Source organism: Buteo buteo, chromosome 7, assembly GCF_964188355.1.
Source record: "Buteo buteo chromosome 7, bButBut1.hap1.1, whole genome shotgun sequence".
In the NCBI taxonomy this organism is placed as follows: Eukaryota; Metazoa; Chordata; class Aves; order Accipitriformes; family Accipitridae; genus Buteo; species Buteo buteo.
Genome location: NC_134177.1, coordinates 19,656,579 through 19,679,365, shown reverse-complemented (window position 1 = coordinate 19,679,365; position 22,787 = coordinate 19,656,579). Strand labels below are relative to the sequence as shown.

The 22,787-nt window shown below is 41.4% G+C and overlaps 1 long non-coding RNA gene across 1 annotated transcript in view; it reads right to left on the bottom strand.

The window, feature by feature from the left end:
- LOC142032773 (uncharacterized) overlaps positions 1 to 22,521 on the bottom strand; it is a 40,025-nt gene extending 17,504 nt beyond the window's left edge. Inside the window, exons 1-2 of the long non-coding RNA XR_012650984.1 lie at positions 21,883 to 22,521; positions 19,863 to 19,961 (exon numbers count right to left, since the gene is read on the bottom strand). This is a non-coding gene — a long non-coding RNA (uncharacterized LOC142032773). The remainder of the gene's footprint in view (positions 1 to 19,862; positions 19,962 to 21,882) is intronic.
- Between the last annotated feature and the right edge of the window lie 266 nt (positions 22,522 to 22,787).

Sequence of the window (22,787 nt, the reverse complement as noted above, 5' to 3'; positions counted from 1 at the left end):
TTTTAATTCAAAGAAACAAAGCTGAATGCTTGAAAGTATGTGCTGAAGTTATAATGAATGCGAACAGTTGTGCATGCACCTTCCTCATTATATTGTCATTTCTTTCTCCATTCATTGATATGCTTCTTCTGAGCCCTCCCACAATGGATACTTTCAGAATCCCTTTCCTACCAATCTACACCTTCATTTACCACACCCCTGTCTCTGTGTCTCCCTGCTCCTCCATCCAGAAGTCTCTCTCATCCCTGAGACATAGCACTGCTCCTTTGGTATTCCAGAGTACCCAAGCTCTGGGTTTCCCTGTCCCGCTAACTATACCAGACACAGGAATGCTCCTTTGAGATTATGTACATTTTGACTTCTGCTACCATATGAAGGAAGAAGTTTCTCCATCCACAACTTTTCTATCTGAAACACCCCTGTGTTAATCTGGACACAACTTTGTTCACTTGGGACACTGGCTAACCTCTTACTGGCCTGTCATACCTCAGACAAGCCTTCATACTCACTTTCCCTGAAAGCCAAACAGGCAGGTCAACACAGCTTTAGGACACTTGAGAGAGAGCGATTGCTAGTTGTGGCTCTTCCCTAACAGTCCTCTCAGTCAAGAGGCCTCCTCAGGCCATGGTGGCCACTTAGAACCAGGATTTGACTTCAGTCAAAATTATGGAAGTCACTTAAGTTTTGCAAAGAAAGCAAAAAAAAAATCACCAACACTTCAGTACAGCTTCCAGTGAAAAGGCACGATACCGTTGCAGCATGAGAACAGTGAGAAAAGCTCCTTGTCAGCAGCACAGAGGTGGGGAACAGCATCCCCCCCAGGGCAAAGGCCTCCACACCTCTGGCACATTCCCTCAGAGAAAATGTGCTATGAACTGCAGTTTCAGAACTGACACATCCCGCCCTTTGTGATCCTTCACTGTTCTGCTGGCTACCTCATTTCAGTGTCATACTAGCTACATGCCAGCAAGTGTACCCTTTGGCCACTGAGAACTGCTGTTCCACACAGACTTTACACCAGTGCAGACCTTGATAGAAGCTGCTATTCCAAACTGAAGATAGCACCTCCAGAAATAACAAGGAAGAAAGGCTACAGGAAGAGCAGTGTGCAGTTTCTGGTTCTATAATGAACAACAAGAGACTTGCAGTCTTTTCTGCATGCTTTCCTACCCTTCAAGCAGACTCCATGGCTATAAAGGAAAACCCCTGAAAAATGCTAGCCATGATCTCTTACCGTTAAGAAATAATAGAACATCAGAACATTGCACGGTCTCTGTGTTTTCATAAAAATAGTTATACAGTTGATTTACAAAATGTCAAATTAAGCTCCATTGGGATTTCTCTGATTTTAAATGACAGAATTTCCTTTGCAAGTAACTCTAGAATAATCAAGCTTCCAGAGCTTAGAAATGGCAGTTCTTCTGCCAGTTTTTTCACCCTCCAAGACAGTCTCTCTTCAGATCATCAGGAGGACTGTTATTCACGCCTGGACAATGTTATCATTTGGGACACTGACCTGTTTTGGCCCTCTGGGCAAGGCTGAATCTTCTATGCTGTAAGAAACAATCCAAGCCCCTGAATGTGTTGCAAGGCAGACAGGTACTTTTGAAACTGTTTTGAAAATTCTTCCATCCTGTACATATTTCCCCAAGCAAATATTTGTTTAACTTACTAAAGTATTAGAGATAATCACTATAATTTTCTTTAAAGACATAATTTCAATTTCCATTTAAAACCACTTTATTAGTTCACCATTTAAGACATACTCAGCTGAAGCATCACATAAAATTGCTAGTGTGGATGCAAATGTCTTCTTCTAAAAATTGCCAGATAGCACTGATTTATAATACACATACATCAAATAAAGAGTGGAAGTTAGTCATTTCAAAGTCTTTTTTGGAATGCTTTCTTAGCAACAAAATTTGGTTTATTCCAAAAACTAAAAAATGTCAACTATATAGTCTTGGGTACAGTGGGTTTTGGTTTTATTTTTCATACCTTTTGCATGTATGAAAGAGATCTGTTACATAGTATTTCAAAATATTAATAATATCTCTTCCACATTAGCAATAGCACTGCACAAGAAAATCAACTTTTCCTCTGAGTTGTGTTCACAGAAGTTGTGCAAACCTAGTAGGATAATCTACTTCAGTATCTGTGTCTGAGTGGCTCTTCCAACATTTCCTAGGACACCAACAGTTAGTACAACAGAACTAGAAGGCTATTATTTTTCAGGAGATATTTAAATATAAAAGACCTAACATGCTGTAACTGCACTAAGTCTGAAGGATTCAAGGAATAGAAAGGCAAGTGAGAAGCAAGTGAAGGCAACAGATTCCTATCACCAACCCAGGAAAAAGGTCAGTTACAACATACAGTATTCATTGGCATATTCGCAGATCTGTTCAGTTAAGAGGAAAGAAAACAGCATCACAGAAACAAGCATTTTCCAAAGGACTTCTAAGTCATACAGAAGCCAATACTACATGGTAGCAAGAAAAGGCTCCAAAACTACAGGAGGAGCTGATGATGATTATAGTAACAAGAAGTTAATTTAAAATGTGAGAACAGCGGACAAGTTATTTATCCAAGATCTTTTGACTCAGTACCATAAGGAATAGGAACATGGAGTACTCTGTCAGGAGATGCATTAGGTCCAGCAAGGAATTTGTTAGTATTTTACATCTAAAGCCTCAATTTGGAAGATTGCTCTCTTTGACATCTAGTAAAGTCATGAATACAATAAAGTTCAGAACTGCACTGAAAAATCAATTTACAAAATCACAACAAGAAAATCTATTATGTGGTTTTAAAAAAGAGCTAAACACCTCTGCTGCAAGCATGTGATAAATAGCAAGGTATCAAACTGGGTCTACTGAGATTCCCAAAGTAGCAATAAAATAGTTCAAGTCTCCTCTAATCCTCGTCTCTCTCAAAGAGAATATGAGGCATCTCTTAACACTTGCAGTGGGTATAAGGCAGGGATTGCAAACAACAAAACCTGGCCTTGTAGTAAACCATTTTAGGAAACACTGGCCCTTTTTCCCAGAAAAGCAGCATGATAGTTTAGTCTCTGTTCTTCTAATGTTCTGTTTTCCAAAGCTAAAACAAGAATGAGAAGCCCCAAACTGTCCATGAGGGCCAGATGCTTAAAAAAACAATAACTATTCTAAGACTCAATATTTGGTTGAAAAAAGAACTTTGACAGAAAGTGCTTAATCCACCTCATAATAATACTGAGGCACTCAATTTCACTCAGAGCTACAGCTGTGCAAAACCTGAGGAAATTTGAACCATTTACACTGACTAGAAATACTCAGTGAGAGTCCCAAAGCCTGCAGTGCCTAAAGATGCTGCATATGCAGTATGAGCTAAAACCACAGATTAATTTGCTTTTTTAATGTTGAGGTTACATACACACCTTTGCTGTGTGAAAGGATCAGCTGAGCTGGAGTAAATACTCATTCATTCCAGGAAGATGGTCTGGATGGTCTAGCCTTTAGCGTGTGTCAGTCTGCAGCATGGTAACGTGGTGTCGTGGTTTAACTCCAGCCAGCAACTAAGCACCACGCAGCTGCTCACTCACTGCCCCCCCCCACCCATCCAGTGGGATGGGGAAGAGAATCGGAAGGAAAAAGGTAAAACTTGTGGGTTGAGATAAGAACAGTTTAATAGAACAAAAAGGGAAAAACTAATAATGATAATAATAACAATAATAAAATGACAATAATAATAGAAGGATTGGAATATACAAAATAAGTTATGTACAATGCAATTGCTCAGCACTCACCAAACAATGCCCAGTTAGTTCCCAAGAAGCAATACCCCCCCAGGCCAACTCCCCCCAGTTTATATACTGGGCATGACATCACATGGTATGCAATATCCCTTTGGCCACTTTGGGTCAGCTGTCCTGGCTGTGTCCCCTCCCAACTCCTTGGGCCCCTCTAGCCTTCTTGCTGGCTGGGCATCAGAAGCTGAAACATCCTTGACTTGGTATAACCACTACTTAGCAACAACTGAAAACATCAATGTGTTATCAACATTCTTCTCATACTGAATCCAAGACATAACACTATACCAGCTACTAGAAAGAAAATTAACTCTATCCCAGCCAAAACCAGGATATGTGGAAACGTTGCTCCCATGTCAGTGAAATATTTTTTCATAAAAATGTTCAACACAAGTGTTGATAACACCACCTACATCCCCAACAAGCTCATTCAGAACTGTTGGAATAGCTGTCCATAAAACAGGACAAAATCACCCCCAGCAGAAGCAGATGGAACTTTACTGAAATGGTGGCAAGTGCATCCTATGCAGCAGTTACAGAACTGATTGCCTCAGGGATTATACATTTGCTCACACAAATCCTACCATAAACATTTGAATGGGTTGTAAAGATACAAGGCAAACTAGATAATTTCATTTCAATCATGCCAATCTTCATCTGCCTAATTTTGGATCCTTTCTCTCAAATTTGCCAAATCTAGGCATTTTCTAGTAACTGTAGAATATAAGCAAGCCTTTTGGTAAGAAGCGTGTTCTTCAAATCCCAATCTCAATGTTTGAAACTATACAATCCTAAGGCCTCGGTCCTACAAAGGACTCCATGCTGTATGCTTCAAGAATTCTACTGCTTCTTAAGGAGTCCTTAAAAATGTATTCATGTTTAAAAAACCTTTCTTCATTGTCCAGCTTCTTTACCATACTACTGCTGTCTCTACATTCCAGTAGAAAACTGCTCTCTATATTTCTTTTGCAGTGGTGTGGAACCTGGAACAATTAGCAGTTTCTGCTTGTCTCTGCTCCGCCTCATTTTTTTCTCCCCTCACAGTTGCTGCTTATAAAGTAGATACCTGTCCAATGCTTAAATCAGTTACTCAGAAATAAATTCATTTAAGTGCTATTTTTAATGGACATTAATTTGAGGAAAAAAAATCATTGCATTCTAATCTATTTCATGTGATGCAAAGAAAGAGTATTTTAATAACTAATTCATATTAACAGAACACAAAATTTATTGGCCTAATACTTTTAGAAACATGAATACAAAGAGATAGGATGTAAGCACACACACATGTACTCAGGTGTATTGTATTTTCAAATTCCTGTTATTACAATATTCCTTATCATCTCTGACCTATGAAAGTTCCTGTCTGCACCAGAATAGAAGAGAGATTTCTTGCTAATGTATCTTTCAGTAAATTAGATAAGGAAAAGCAGAAGACAGCATACCATATACTTCTCACTCTGTAATTTGGTCAGTTATACAAATACAAGTAACACCAAAAAGTAAAGACTTATGAAAAATTATCATCTGCCGTTCTGTTTCTTTTTAATTTACCCTGGAAAAAAATTACGATCCATGGAGACAGAACTGCAGGAGTGGGTCTATATTGGGTATATATGTCCAATCAAAACCTGCAAGTTTTCTATATGGCTACAGTTCCAAAGCACTGTCCAAGAGAGAAGGCTGAAACACAGGCAGTCCACAAACACTCCTAGCACTGGCAAGGATCCTTGCAACCCACAAAATACATAAGCATTTTATAGCGTTTAAAAATCATAGTGATAAATTCATTATTTGTGGAAGTATAAGTCAGTCCCTGGGCACCTCTTGAATTGTTACTGGGCAACAACATAAGTAGGGTTCACAGGCAGAACAAGCATGCAGAGAAGAGCATCAGTGAACATGGGCCTGGAAACAGGCTCTGAGAACTGAACATGGCACTCCTCAAGATGCTGCTGAGTTGTGAAGCACATGCACTCTCCTCCTTACCCCCAAAACATAAAATACCTCACTAGAGTCATTCCTAGTACTCATTCGGCCAATGACCTCAGTGAGAAGAGCATCAAGTCCCTGGTGAAAATGCAGATTTGCTACAGAAACTCTATAAAAAGTAAATTAAATTTTAAAAAAAGGAAGAAAGAAAATCTGTAAAAAGCAAATGTTTCTTTCATCTGTTCCTGTCTTCTTTATTATTTCAGTGTTGGATGTAGAAGGGTAAATAAATCTCATTTTATATCTGTGACACAATTCCCAGCTGTGGTTTCCTCAAGTCCTTCCAAAGCAGCTTTTTGGCAACTTAAAATGATTTGGCACCATCATAGTCACAGAAAATATATTTTATTCCTGAAAGGATTATTCAAAGTTTAACTGGCTGTAAGAGCACCACATCCGCTGAGACTCTTAGAAATTGAACCCTGAGAGAACTGATTCTCTACTGCCTGATGTACACCCCTCACACACATTATGGAAATTTTCTCCAGTATCCTCAGTTTGGAAACTGTTCACTTTTTTCCTTTTCTTCCACCCTACAAAGCAATTATTTCAGTGAGAGAGAGAACTGGAAACCAATAGCTTGTCCAAGTCACTTAAGGAAATGATGGAGAAGATATGGGATTTCTGCAATGGCTGTGGAGCACAAGCTTTGCACTGCCAAAAAACAAAGGTACAGTGATAGGTATTGTGGCAGTTTTCACGACTGGGACACTTGTTCATGGGAATCATACTGAAACTCCATTTTTAAGTCTCACTTAGGCTCAACAACCATAATTCAGCTCTGAGTCTGGATCCTCCTATGCTGAACCCAAACCACCGCTATGGGGTGAAGTCCATTAAAATCCTCAAACAGCTTTTCCATTGATACTGTGACACAAAATTGTTTCCATTTCAGTATCTCCTGAATAAGTATCATTTATTTTCACAGTGTGCCTCCAGCATTTCCCACACATTTACCAGCTGAAGAGAGAAATCCTCAACCCCATCCTGAATTTATCATCACAACACCTGCTCTCTGTCAAAGCTCACTGAGGACCCCAAACAAACCATTGTCAATGGGCCTCCAACCACTTCGCAATTTTGTGTTGCTTTTCAGCATGCCAGGCATATCCCAAACAGTCTAACCCACAACCAGATGGTCAATACACAGGGGAAGACACCCACAGACTTTAAAAACAAACAAACAAACAAACAAACAAACAAATAAATCAGAATTCCCAATATTCAGTGCCTGGTGGTGTTGCAGCATGTAGGTCAGGACCTTAAAAAAAAGCCTGAGAACACATTCACAACATAGGAACCCATTCCCAACCTAGAGTTTATTTCTGCCAACAGGTTGTGCGGGGCAGAGCGGGGAATAAATCTAAAAAGCACTTCTTCCCCCCAGCACCACAAATGCATTATTCATGAAAGCTGGGGATTTTTTTTATTACCTGGGGATTTCATTTTTATTATGTTCAAAGGATTGTTTCAGTGAGCACTCACTCCCCTGCAGGCAAATATGCAGGGTTTTTTACACTGCAGTATAAATTACAGTGAATATCTAAATAATACCGGCAAAACCTCAACAAAATCAAATAGCCAAAAACATTAGGGACAAATTGCCCTTGCACAATTTATTCCATTGTTTGGTAGAACTCCACAGAGAATCTGGGGCCCCTGGTATACTGGATCTCAATTGATTTATTCTTACTATCACAAGGGAAGCCCATAAACTACTCCTTTGCATAAGTTATACCTGCATTAAAAAAAAAAATCCTAACAGGCTACACAAACGGCTGTTTTTCCTTAACTCCTGAACAGAATGACTTCTACAAAGAGGTGAGGTGGATTAAGATATATGTAGTTATTCTTATAAATCTGATTAGTGAAGACAAGGAATAACCACAGTTTAAAACACAGGCAGAGAGAGAAAACAATGCTTTTTTTTACTCTCAACAGAAATTATTTCTGATGCTACCTCTGCTTGTTGTAATCACATTTCCAGTCTGCATCACAAATACTCCAGTAATCTATCTTGTTCTGAACAGCCAAAATATTTATTTTTATTTGACCTCCTACTAGGTGCATTCATGGGAAAACAAATGGATTCTACTTGGGGCATGTCCATTTGTGCCTGTATCCCAGAAACCTGAAACCAGGCCAGCATTCTTCTGACTGAATAAAGCTGAGTTGTCTGGGTTAAATCTGTTGTCAATATGCCTCGCTTATACAGTGAAATAGTTTCTTGTTAAGCAAGACAGAGATTTACTGTAGGCAGGATACGGACTTCAAATGCATCAGCATGGAAAAGAAGGATAGAAATGTATTAATTCTTCAAGAAACACCAGATAAAAGTACTGTATACCTTAGCAGGAAGCTCTTTTTCTATGAATAATCATGGTCTTGAGTCAACAGACTTTGCCTACTTAAGCTATCTCTCGCATCAGAATCCAATTATAGCAAAGCCTACAGAAAACAGGTTTGGCACACTTTAATATTTTGGTATTGATCTAATTTAGCTCTGGTTTCAATTACAACGGGGAGCATTTTATCAAGAGATAGACTTTGTTTTTTGGACTTTAAATTGCTTTTTTCCTTGTTGTCTCTGATCTCACTATCTGGGTATTTTTGCCATGCTTATTGCTGCAGTCTCAGAGGTTTCTCCCATTTTACTATGAACTTCTTTACAGGAAAGAAGTCAAATCCAGCTTCTCTAAGTAAAAAGGAGTGAACTCAATACATTTAAAAACTGGGCTGGGGTTTCTGTAGCAACCATTCCACAGTGATGCAAGTGAATTTGACATCAAAGAACAAATGTATCAAGTCATCCTGACAACTGAAATACTTGCTGTACGAAGAATGCATACATATATCTGGAACAAAGATGGATTATCCTAAGTAAAATGAGCACTTTATTTAGTAATATATGTATACCGTATCATCCTACTTGAGGCATCTTTTCTCCCATCAACGTGCATAACTGCCACAAAAATTAGCTGAAGTTATCCACAGAAACTGAAAGGAGAATAGACCTCTTTATTTAGTTTTCAGATGTACGGAAGAATTATCTCATTTTCCATTTAATGACATACAGAAGATATATGGAAGTAATTTTCTTTCTTCCTGCTGAATTTGGCTTTAAACTCTGCAGCTTTACTTCTTACATTTATTGAAGGGAATGTTATCTCTACAACCCAAAATAGTCACATATATTTATAAACTACATCTAAGAAATTACCCCTGGTTAACAATATGCACCTTTCAGCTACAAAACCTAAAGCCTGACAACAGTAAAATTTTGCTGCACTGTGCTCTCCCAAAATACAAATCACATATGTTGATAATCTGGAATGTTTGCTGAATTAAAGGGGGATTATGAAATCATAGCAGTGATTAGAATCTTATACTGCTGAAGGCAGATAGCTGGAGTGTTGAAATTTCTAAAAAGGAAGCTGTCAAATAGTAGGAAGCAATTTGCAATGATCCATAGCTTTGTGAATAAAATCGCAAACCTAGTGCTCTGTTAAGCTCCAAGAAGTGATAAAATTTGAATTCAGAGTTTATAACTCCAAAAGGAAGTCCATTTCATGGGCTGCCACAACTTCTAGGAAAATGTAAGACTTCACCAAGATAGAGGAACATTACAAACGCACTGTAACTGAAACACAGTTGCCAGTATTTCTTCAAATATGATAAGACGTGACACTCAGGGAAGACTGCTTTTTAAAACTCCCTGTTGGTATTGCTAGATGTGAGATACAACTGTTCTGCCCAAATGAGAAACATGCAATGCATCCTTCTCCAGCCTGAACAGCAACAAGAACTGTACATTTTTTTTTTCTCGAGGTAGCACATACCTGCCTCTGATGCAGAAGAAGAAAAATGCACCTGAAAATTGCAACTTGTGCTCTTGGGACTATTTGTTGACGACTTTTCCAGGTAAATTTTCAAGCCTCTCCTGTGCCAGAATAGTCTTGAAACACAAAACAGTGTAATTCAGTCACTGGCATTAAAGAAAAAAAGCATCCAATACTCATTTTGCAGACACTGAGAACGGCCCAAAGGTCTAGCACAAACTATTCATGTTAAAAGAATCAGCTGAATTTGGGTTGTAGGTAAAAACCAAAAAACCCATGTAGAATGCATTTAGAAAGAAACATAGTTCAAAATAGTTCAAGTGCATTCCAAATGTCATTAAAATAAAAATAAAAATTTATTTAGGCTGCAATATGCCATAGGCCTTGTCAACTACACTGGAAAAATGGATTCTCTCCTGTACAACCAGTGCACTTGCCCTTAAGGCTATGGTCCTTCCGATACAAATTCCTGTAATAAGATGTCAGGTGAGCATTAGCCCAAAAGAAAAAGCTTACTCTATTCACAACAGTCATTTGTGCACAACCCAATCCTCACAGGCTTCTGACAAGAGACTTTGCTTAATGATTCAAAGTTAGTTTTAGCATTCCTGCCTCCTGAACAAGGAAACACCTTTAAATTTGATTCCTAAACTGAAGAACTTGAGCTGCAACAAAAGTGAAAGTGCCACATCAGCATGTGCAAGGCTTCACCCAACAAGCAGGTATTTCCCTAGGGCAAGATAGCAGGCACTAGCTGGGGGCGGGGGCTAGAAAGAGGCCAGAAAACATGCTGCAGCCAAGGTTTCTGACTCCATTTTTTACTATTATATACCAGCCCAGGCAGCTGCTTCTTTCCAGCTGCCCAGGTTCTCTGGGCTGTACTGAGTCAAGGTGGGCACCTCTCCCTGTGACTTTCACAGGGGCTGATGAACCCCTCTGGAGTCGTAGCATGTTTGTGCCCAATTTGGCCCACACACTCAGATCTGCAAGGAAGCTCAGGACAAACCTATGTAAGCTCCTCCTAAAGTCCAGGATAAAAATCTCAGTGACTCCTCAGCAGCATTCTCCTCAACAAACTCACATGTGTTAAAACACAATTCATCCTGCTCACCTGAGGCTCTGAATTGCAGGAACTCTGCCACCTAAGGTATTGATTCTGTTTGTGAAGTTTGTTTGTTTTGAAAGGCATGAGTCTAGACAAGGCCCAAATGACCTGGAAAAAAACAAAAGTGTAAGGTCACTGTAATAAAAAATGTTCCATAGAGTTGGGACACCAAAAAGTTTGGTTGAACAAGCTTCACACAGGTGATCACAAAGCCCTCTAGTCCTCTGCCCTACACAATTCCATCCTACCACTGATTATCCCCTTCTGCCTTAGCTTAACGAGCTACAGCTTTGGCTGCTAGTGCCTTCGCTGGCAGAGGCAGGGTGACTGGGATGCAGGCAACCCCCTTCTCTCCTCCCGTCATCTAAAACATAGATGGCCGACTTGTTCAGGGAAAAAAACTTCTGTCTCCAGCTAAAGAGTCAACAGGCAAGAACACCAGAGGACATGTTTGGGCTACACTATTGTAGATGAAAACCATCACGCTCCCAGCTTGCTTGTCTTTAAAAAGAGGTAGAACAAGACACATCTCCTCCTGAGCCCCTTGAAGCATTCATGTGAACCGGCCAGCGTTCCCAAGAGCCAGAAAAAAACCATGCTGTGGCCTGGTTCAACTCCTAGACCACCAGTTGGCCATCCCAGATGTGAAACATCAGACTCTTAGATCCTGTCATCCGTCCAGGATTTGCTGACCTCACTTTCCATTAATTCCATCAGCACAAGGCCATCAGGTCCTTTCTGTACATTGAGATCTGTCCTGTCAAAGATACACCAAGGACTACCCTCTAGCAGCAAACCACAGCTATTAACAAGCATAAACATGGCTGTGATATTATCTCAATTTATGTAAGTACATCAAGCCACTCTCCCTAAATCAGTGGTGTTTTAACACTTCAGCAAGTGCTGGGTAGTAAGAGCCAGGATCCTGCAAGGTCTATCCTGCAAGGTCTCAGGCAGCCTCAGAGCTTCCCTGAGCTGCAAAGGGGCATTCCCAGCACCTGGCTAGCTGCATTACAGTTGGTGTGGTTGTACATGTACAAGGAGGGAGAGACTCGCCAAACTTCCCTTGTGTTCACGTTTATTGCTGCCGTGCCCCAGGTAATGCAAACAGCATGTAATTTGAGCATTTCTGTCCTTATTAGTTTATGTTCCATATGATTTCCTTTGCATAGCTGACATCTTGGGTAGCCTGAGGCCTGCTTCATGCACAGGCTTTATACCCATATAACTTCCAGCGTGAGGTGAGTGGCTTTTTTATTCTAAAGCAGTTCATTCAACGCTGCCTCTAACACAGACCCAGCTACAAGGGTGCCTTGTAGCAGGGCAATGTATTTCTCCTCCCATAGAGGACAACCACACCATCATCTTTCATGGGGCTGCCGCCGCGCGTGCTGGGGGTGTGTGGCCCCTGCTATCTGGGCACTTGAAGAAGCCACAGCTCTTGCGTCGATAAATCCTTTTAAACTGAACGCCCATAATCCCCACACCAAAATACGGCTGTGACATGTTTGCCTGGAGAAATCCTGTCGTGCCTTGAGGGGAGGGAGAAACAGCTTTCAAAAGGCAGCTCCCTCAGAGCCGGCCAGGCCTGCCAGCCAGGCCCGCCGTGGGGCCGAGCGCTGCCCCAGGCCCCACTGCTGCCTCAGGCCGGGCAGGGTCCCTGCGGCCCGGGCTCCGCTCGCTGGAGGCACGCACGCCGCCGGAACGGCAAGGCCCTCATTGTACTCAATTGTTTTCCTGAATGCCTTTATGAACAACAGCGAAAGGAAATATTACAGCCTGGCCGGCGGCCAGGGGCCTGCTCGGTGCTGTAGCGTGGGCCTCAGAGCAGCCAAGGCAAACACGCTCCCAGCGCCGTCGCGATTTTCGCCTGTGTTTCAAATTAACCGCTGCCTTTCACAGAGGGCTCTCCGGCCCACGCTTCCAGACTGGGGGGGGGGGGGGCGCAGCCCTTTTGTTTCTAACGTGGCCAGTTCCTTACAGCACTGCTGCCGGCGCACCTTGGCTGCCCAGGCGCCCACCGCCGGGCCTCTGTGCTCGGCTGGCCCCGGGCCCCACCGCCCTTCCCTGCCACACTCAAGGGTGGGCCCACAGAGCACAGCCCCCGGGCAGTAGGGCCACAGCAACCAGCTGGGGCAGGGGGCAGCTGGGGGAAACCGTTTGCTCCTCAGAGCTGCCACAGTGCTTTCTGCCCAGATATGCACCGTTTCATTCTGAACAAAAACCCCTCCGCAGCCTGGGAGGCAGAAAAATAAAAGCAGTTTCCTCTCCCGTAAGCGCACTGGGGCTGTGGGAGGGAGCACCCCAGCGCACACCGAGCCATGCCTGGGGAGCTACCATGAACCCTACCGGCCAGCTCCAGCAGGATCAGGTCCTGGGAAAGCCTGGCGGCAAGTCTGGACTCCCACAGAGGCCACTGGCTCTTCATGCCAGGGGGAGAGGAGGAGGGCAAGCCAGAGGTCCCACCATCGCCTGGGCTGCCTCTGCCTACTCACCCTCTGCCCCACTCCCAAGGAATCGTAAAGAAAAAGGCTCCAGGGTGCCCCATCCGACCCCCCAAACAGCCGTGTTCTGGTCACCAGCCGGCTGTCCGTGGGGTGAAGCCAGGCTAGGATTTCACCTTTTGAGATGGGCAGGGTGGGAGCACATGTGAAAGCAGTTAACTGTGCAGCTATTTGGTCACAGGAATTTACATGCTCAGCTGCTGAAGCAGGAGGTTGTATGGTTAACTGGAGATGTTTAATAGATTTGTAGCAATGGGTGGTGGGTCTTTTAAGTGCAGCAATCTGTTTAACTCCAGACTGAGAAACACACAGCGAGTTTGTATTTCTGAAGACATTGGCTTCAGAGCAAGGACAATGGGATGAAATCCGTCGCAGGGCAGAGGCAGGACCAGACGTGCTTTACTCTCTAATCCAGTCATTGGTGGGATCGGAGCAGGACACAGGACCGCAGCTGACATGCTGCCAGGTGGGTTCCTCCCACCACCATTTTCCAAGCTCCACAGGCAAAGTTTGGGAATCACCATTTTACAAGCATCAATAACTTGCAAGAAATTTTCCAAGCTCTGCTAGCAACATGTTTTGAGTTTGCAAGAGGCTCCGTCACAGAGTGAGCTTTTTAAAAAGTAAAAATTAGGGGGATCAAGATAAGAAAATAAATACTGCTGACCTAGCATTCCATTCCTGGGGTGAAACACAGGCAAATCAGGCATTTCCTACAGCTCATTGCAAACACTGCTTCTTTGGAGGCAGGATGGCTGGAGCAGTGGACTGGGGCTCAGGACACCTGGGCTTCATTCCCAGCTGTGTCACTTATCTGCTGAGTAACCTTGGGATATCACTGTAAAATGACACTGAAGTCCTCAAAATGTGTGAATGAGAAGTGCTGCACAGTAACTAGGCTCTTTCGCCATCTTCCCAAAGCACTGACATGCAATCCTATGTCACAGCTGGCATTTCTGTCACAGCTTGCTTACAGTCCTAATCCTACAAAGAGTTCTCTGTGGAAGACACTTCTAATAAAGCAGTTCTGTTTGCAAGAAATGAGTCCAAAAGAGATGTGGGAAGCCAGAAGCATACTTCTACCTGGATTTTTTAGAGTTAAGATCCATGTTACAAATTAAAATCCACAGTGCCAAGACAGCATTCTAATTCCAGACATATACTCTGTGGCATTGACATTATTGCCTATATTTCTAACATCCCATTCACAACTGCAACAATAGAAAAAAACAGTGACAGTAGGTGATAACTAGATCTGTTTAGTCAGACAAAAGTACCAGTCAGATTCAATTTCTGTAGACCACTAGGATTTTTATGCCACTGAGAACAGTATCCATATGGCTATAACACCAGTTTTCCCTGTTCTCAGGTAAGAGCTTCACAGAAACAAAAATAAGGGAGAATCTGTTCAGTCCTGCCATGTGTTATGTGCTAGAGGACACCTGTTTTCAAGTAAATCCTTAGCTGAAGCCAGTGAATCGATGTGCCTTATACTGTAGGACTGAGGCTTGCATTTTAAAATCTGTAAGGGATACTTAACTGAGCTTTATCATCAGGAGAGAATCAGTTTAACATCTGAATCTCCCAGAAGCCATATGCATGATTTATCTGTCTGAAGGCTTAGAATCCCATCCAGCCTAGGAAACACAGCCTTGGACAGGCCACAAGACATATATCTTACCTTAAGGTTTCTAAAGTGCCCATCTCCAAGCTCTCTAAAAATTTAGCTTCAAAAAGATCACTCAGAAAAACCTAAGAATCACACTTATCTAACCCAGCAATATCAAATCCTTCTTGATGTCTACCAGAGTGGAATAATCAAACTCTTTTGTGAGAAAACCTTTTTTCTCTTCTGAAACTAATTCAAGTTTTTCATAGGTTTAGAAAGTGCAGTTCTGGCGAAGGTAGGCAAGTGACCAAAACAGCAATGAGGGGCTATGTATACAAATATATATGCATTGTTTAGATAATTTTATCTATTTGCACAGTTATTTATTATCTGAACATCACTGGCACGTACAGACTAGATCTAACTAAATCATCTGATTGGGGGTTTTTCGTGTCTGCAAGTTGTCCACACATTGCAAAATTCTCAGATGTACCATGAAAGACCATATAGGTCTACATCACAAACAGCAAAAAATAAAAATTAATGTCAGATATGTGTCTTCAGCTGCACCTCCTTCACTGTAAGAGAAGATGGGTGCATCACTTATTGTGTTGGTAAGTTAAATGAGCCTTTCATTCAAAATCAAACTTAAGACTGATATGGCTCACAGAACACAAATTCTGAAATATATAGATTCACTGGTAAAATTCTGTTGTCACAATTACTCTTCATATAAATGTCTGTCCTGGTGGAATCTGAAGAAGCAAATACAAAGAAGGTCATACACTATAGGAATTGAAAGGTGTTCAATTCCTTGTTTTGGCACTGTACAGGGCTTTGCCAAAGAATATACTCACATATGTGAGGCTGAGTATCTGGAACCTCTGAGATCTACAGCTCTAAAGCTGGAAACAGCACCAAACACAAGAAACCCACCTTCCAGAGCACGTCCCCTAGATAGGCTGCTCCTCTGCTGAGTTCCCAAAGTCTCCTGATACAGGGCACGCCACTATCGGTCAGCCTGAGATCTGAGGCTCCAAGAGGCATTGAGATCACGTTCCCAAGACAGCCAGATGCAAGATTATATTCTTTAGCAAAGCTGCAGCAATTCAGCAAAAATGCATGTAATTCCAAACATTTCAGCCTCAACAGATCTGTGTTTGTAGACCTTGGCATCACTGGAACATTTCCAGACAGTTCCACTCCCATGGGCTCTGTTTGTCCCAAATCTCTGGTACTACACCTCTGACACACAGGTACATGCAAGATAAAGAGAGCACATTGGAATGAGGTTATGGCCCAAAGCATCAGCAGCATGAATGACAGAGGTGAATGATTAGATCAGACCTGGATCCAGCCATGATGTCCAACAGGTCCTGGCTGACATGCTGAGAACTGCTAATAGGCACAGGCAGATGGAAGGGAGGGAGAAGAGGGAACTAACAGACTCCCTAGTAAATTCATACCTGGTGAGGTCATGAACAAATCAACAAGGCCATCCCTGTTTGTGGCATATCTAGAGACTTCTGAATTAAGATGATATGAAAAAGGTGAAGATAGAAAGAGTTTATGTTTTATTTGGAGACTTGTTACTTATAAAAACAAAATAAACAGGCAAAGGGCCTTGTGGGTCTGCTGATCAGCTCTGCCTATCAAAATAAAAAGGAGCTGTGGATGTTTCCAGCTCAGATTAAGAAACACCTTTACCTTGAGGCAGCAGTGCTCAGCCCCAACAGGGCATTTCAAGTCTCCCCTTAACTACCAGTATGAACAAGAAGAGATATTGATGAGAACAGATGGGTTTTTGGTTTCACATCCCAATATTGGAGCAAACTATGTAATCTTTACTCAGGTGGGAGCACAGGCTTTAATTCTGCACATCATGGTAGAATGTGGTGCAGTAAAAGAAAATGCTCCCGCTTTATTCTGAAATGACAATCTGGACCTCACCTGAGAAGAGAGTAAAACATGATTAAAGAAGTAAATTTTAAAAGACCATAAGATAACCCTGCCTCTTGTCTACTAGAAGAAAAAAAGGCTGCATGTTACATTGCAGATAGTATTTCATCTAATAAAAAGCTTTGGTTTTAGCCCACAAATGCAGAGAATGTCATGGAGAAACAATTTGTTTGGCTTGCCAAAACTGGTAGCAAGGAATAGAAGGAAGGAGAACGAGTTGCTAAGCAGTTGGTTTGCTTCTGTCATTGCAGGAAGGGAAGAATTGCTCAAGTCAGGGATATTTCCTGGTATGGCAGAGGGACTTTGATAGTCAGCTGGTAATACATTTACCAGCTATCTAGTTTTCCCAGAAGTGTCTTGACCTGAGCTGACTCATCTGCGTCCCAGGAGGATGACTAATCATTCTGATTTATTATGCTGTGGCCTGCTAGCCATTTCAGCTCTGTTTGCATTGGTGCCAGTACAATATTTTATACAGAGCAAATTAGGTTCTATATAGGCACAGTTATTTAAACTAGATTCAAAACCAAGAAGAATTCATCACCAAGCATCCACAAAATTGAAATAAGTACAAAATGACGCTCTGGGCAACATTTGGAAAAAAGCTGAAACTTTAAAGGGCAGGCAGAGTTACAAGACAAGCTAATAAGCTAATTAAGCCTGAAGTTAGTTGATAATTGTAGGCATCTTCCAATGAAATTACAAAATCCTGAGGACTGCACGTAACCTACAAAAAACCCACATGATTATTTTTTACAAGGAAGCAGTGGAGCACTGTGTTATGGGAAACAATCTCAATCCTATTAAATTAATAGCTCTTGGTGTTGAACGTACTAGAAACCATGCTGTGGAATCCAGCAAAAAAAGCCTCTTGAAAAAGCCAGCTAATAGTTTGGAGAGTGTGGGCCCATACGCCTTCATTTGCAACAAAACCTTGTTCTAAATGAAGCTGTACTCCAAAAACACACACTTGAGATGGGCGTCACTGCCCCTATGTTGTTTTTGTGTGATACTGTTGTCACCTGCAGGCAGCAGTCAAGGAAACTTCCATTCATGAGACTAAAGTAGACTAAGCAGAGGACTCAGCAAAGCATGAAAAAAGTAAAGCATAGCTGACAAAGAGCATTTTCCAGAAGCAATCTAAAATCCACATGCTCAGATATACAGCAGTACCTCACTAACTACAATAGTTTGGCTATTCCCACTAGTATTACACTTGAGATTCCACACTGTTTGTATCTTACCGATTTCCACATAAATTGTGCTCATTTTATTTTATTTTGCTTGCTTTGGAAGCTCAGCTTGGGATCTGAGAATCACTCTGGCAAATTTCTTTCTCCATCTCAACCCATAATAATAGTTTGTGGGACAAATAAAGACACTGATTACATCTCTGCACCAGACTACAATACCGCCAGGTTTTCTGCCCCAGAATTTTGTCTAGAAATGGAAGGGAGAAGACGATTTTGCTTGTCCAGAACTCCCCTACTGCCCAGTCTCAATACATGCACAAATTGTTCTTCTGAACTGGCTCTGAGCCCAAGGCAAAGGAGTAACACAGTGTACTCCACTCCCTCCCCGGCCCACCAGGATGAGAACGGTTGTGGGAAGATGAACAGTAGGAAAGGGGCAGAGAAGAGCTTTGAGTTTCTGGTGCAGATGAAGGAATACTGTGAGGTGAGGATAGGGAGGTCTCTGGAGCAGAAAAAGTTGGAGGGTCAACATGGGCAGTTTCTGCTAAGGCACTTCTAACTAACCACCTGGTTAGGTGATGGGCACGTATGCACAAGACTGTTCAACCAAGTCCTTTCACACATCACTGTGAAGCCCCTTCATACACGATGTCTGATTCTCTCTTCCCAGCATACCACATCCCGTCAGAAATGTGGCAGTCGAGTGCCTCAACACCTGCATGCTATGGTCTCCGTAACACGCAAGCAGTCTCAGGCCAACACTTGTGTAACTGGGTGAGACTTTGTGCACAGTTCTGTGGAAGTTGCACAAAATGGCACTGAATACCACACTCCTTCTCAAAGAGGCTCTGAACAGTTCCTATAGAATTAATAAGTAGCAGAAATGTCCCTGTCATGAAAACCACCAAGTTTACAATACAAAGATGAGAGATACTGGTTATCACTTCTCAGAGGAGAAGCACAGCTTAACCCAATATTAAAAATTCCTTCAAAGTAGTGGGAGATGTAACAAATACCACCCAAAGAGGGGCACAGCAGAGGCAAACACTGATTCCTCCGGGTGGCCGTATATTTCAAATACAAGGTATTGTGGGGCTAACTATTCTGTTCCCTTTGAAGTTATCAGTCAGAAGTTCTCTCAAAATCATCTGAGTAGGAGTTCTTAAAGTCTGCTCTCTGAATTTGTCCTAGGGAAGAAAAAGAACTTGGGATACAAGTCTTCCTCAAAAATTGGAACAATAAAGAGTAATAGCACCAAGCCAAGGGGTTTTATTTTATTTTGTACTTGTTTCTTTGAGGTCTGCAAGGAATTTCTTACCTTTTTTTTCCCTGCTTATTTTTGTGTGCCTCTGCACTTTCTGGTTCTGGCTGACGGCTACTAACATACTTCTAGAAAGGCTTCCTTCCTCATCGTACCTCTCATTTCTGGCCAAAATAGAAGCAAGAATTTTCAAGCCCAACAAATTCAAAACAAGGCGTTTTTTTCTTATACTGATCAACACTGTATGTTGTTCATACAATCTAACTTTTTACACAACATTTATTGATATTTGCGTAGTCAAAAAACCTCACAAAAACATAGAGATTTTTCTTAGCAGATCTCTTGTTTATATATTAACATTTAAAGAGAATAACAGGTTGCTTATTTAAAGAATGTGCCCAAAATTTGTAACCTCATACTCATTTCTGAGAGAACTGGATTGCTTATAGTGGCTTTCATGCGAAAAAAAATATTGATGCAAACAAATGTCTGCCAGCTGTACATGAAAAACACTCCTTTTATTACACTGAATTTTGTATTATTAGTTATGTTTCTAATAGACATCTTCAGCCACTGATAAAAAATATTTTGTGTTTCCTCAACTCACTCTCATGAAACGGTCTTTTCAAGTGGATCTGTCATTGTGGTTTCCTGGATTTCTTCAGCCTTGTTGGAAAGCTTGTAAATTCCCATGGCTGATAGTAAGCTAAGGAAGGAAATAAAAAATAGTAAATACCACTTCAGTGGTGTAAGCCCTTTTCTGCTCTTTTTTGGCTGAGAGTGCATTTTAGGAGATTATTATCGGCTTTTACACAAACTTCAAAACAGTTCCAGCTGGGAGTCCATCAGTATGTCCATTTTGCACCCTCAATTAAACTCCCTTCCACCAAATCAGTCTTCACTAAAGATATATACTGGTAGACTAACGTTTGGCTGAATTAAGTGGGTTTGGGCTGCTAGTTTATTTTACAGGAGTACTTGACAATATCAATACAATAAATGGATGAAGCAACAGGAAGGAAAATCACTCTTTAATATCATATTACTTCCTATAGCTACAGAGCAGAATGTGTGAAAGAAAGAATAATATAAATCAGACAATCTGTTTCCATGTGCAGTGACCAGATATTTAATATCTGCTATCTTTTTATTATTATTATTATTATTATTGTAGATGTTTTAAACACTGAAAACAAAATGCATATAGAATATTTTTACTACACAGAGGAATGACTGCAGATGGGGAATACCAGAGTGCTGAATGCTTTCTCAAGTTATACCTCTTTTTGCACTCAGATGTCATACTAAAATTGCTTGTGCTACTTACTATTTGTATTGCTGCAGATGAGATCAGAATGCAGTCCAGCACAGTTGCGGAGGGGTTGAAATACACAAGAAGGACTATTAGTTACTGAGCCCAGTTTTACTTTTCATAAAGCACCTAACTGTCTCATATGCTGTAAACAATTCCATGATTCCTGGATAACATGAATAATAGTGGAAGGATCATGCCCTCTGAACAGAATATCCCAGATTTTGCTGCATTTGTTCCAAGGGAAGATGCAGGAAGAAATTCTGACTAGCATAATGCTGTTAGAGAGATATTGACACTGAATTGACCCGGTAACAGCACTCAGAGCTGATGAAGACATTTAAATGGTGCATTCTGGTGAGGGGTTCAAAAGTCAGAAGTCATAACCTAAAATAATTGTGTATACCGGAAATTCAAACTATTTCACTCAGGGTCAGAATAATGAACTCATGGAATTAGTTGCCAAGTAAGAACATGGAAACAAGTACTGCAGTCTAAGTGGCTTGGAGACATCTTGGCACTTTTATGGAGAGAGAAGGGATTAAAGGATATAGTGACAAAACAGAAAACTGGAGGTTAAGAGAAACTTAAGGGGCGACAAGCCTGTGAGGTCAAGCAGCATTTTCCCCTCCAGACGTTTCTTTTATGTCATTCTTCCCAAAGACATCATGTCAGATTGAATAAACAATCACTAAAGCTTAGATGAGGAATGGACTTCTACTGGATTGAAACAGGGATGAAGCAGCACTAACTTTTCCTCTGCTCCATAATAAAAGTAACTGCTAACAAACAAGAATAGACTTCTTTATCTATATACAATGTCATGCATTTGACCCACTCAATCTAACGTAGCACGTAAGGTTTTCTCATATCAGCCTCTTCCTGTAACCTTATCTTCTCCAGTCCCATCAGAATACCACAACTGACCGGATAAAAAAATTAAACTGAAATACTTAATGTCAGAACACAACACAGCTGTCTAATGTACACTTCATTGGTGACACACTTCTTAAAGACCAGTAGTATTTCTATACTACCCAAGACATTTGCAGTATTAGCATGGGCACGTCATATACAATTGCAGGAAGCACATGGAGCTACCATATCATTGTTTTAAGTGATGAGGCACTGTTTTAGATATTTTCACCCTGTTCTCTTTTTAGAAGAAAACCTGTTCCCATTAAGAGGTTGCATCAGATATAAAACCATTTCAATTGGAAGCTACATACCTATACAAAAAAAGATGTGGAAAACAATGTGCATTTTTAACTTAACATGTCAGGTATTAAAGCAAGACTGTAGTAAAAGTTCTTACTATTAGACTCTTCCGGAAGTTGTTTCTACAAGTGAATTAATTCTTTCACATTTTAGCTGCTTTCCTTTGCCTCTTGCATCAGTTGACACAAACTGCAACAGTTGAGGTGCATAAAGACTTCTCTAACCAGCTTTGTACTGATCTGTCCGCAGGACATGTGGGATACTCAAATGTTCTGTGAGACTAGCTCACTGCATTGTGCTATGTCCCAGTGTGTTGAATTGGGCTCTAATTTCTTGGTCTTCAAGGTACCTGCAAAAATGAGATCCAAGAACGAGAGTAGGTAGATTATGTCAGGGGTGACAGCTATCATAGAATTATTATAAGTACACTGATAAAACTGTCTTGGAACCTGACTTTTCTCAACAGCATAAATCAAATCACATTTCCCAGAGACAGGTCCACCTGGATACATATAATCACTCAGCCATTTCTTTCCCAAAAGGTGTGGGGTGATCCCTTTGCTGATATTCTGTGGAACACACAGTTGTGTCTCAGCAGACTCAGTAACACTTAACTGAGTTGTCTCCAAATCTTGCTTGCTGACAGGCTTCCTCACAGGCAGAGGCACTCAACAGATTTTGTACCTTTCTAAGGCTGAGGAAAGTCCCTGAGTGCACCTGATACATGGTAGCAACCTGTAAGGCCAGACCACAGAGAGATTCTTCAAGCAACACAGGAGCTTGAGTAGGAGCTGATTCAGATCAGGAATGAGTCAAAGCAACAGAACATGCGGCAAGCTTGCATTCAGGCAAGGGAATTTGTCCAGAGATAAGAATAGTTTTCTGAATTGCAGGGCGCCTAACTGGAGCAAATCTTTGAACTTCTGGAGCATTAAAGAACATTCCGCTGACTCTACCCACAGAGACAGCTCTGTAACAGCAATTTCTCCAAACCCTTCAGCT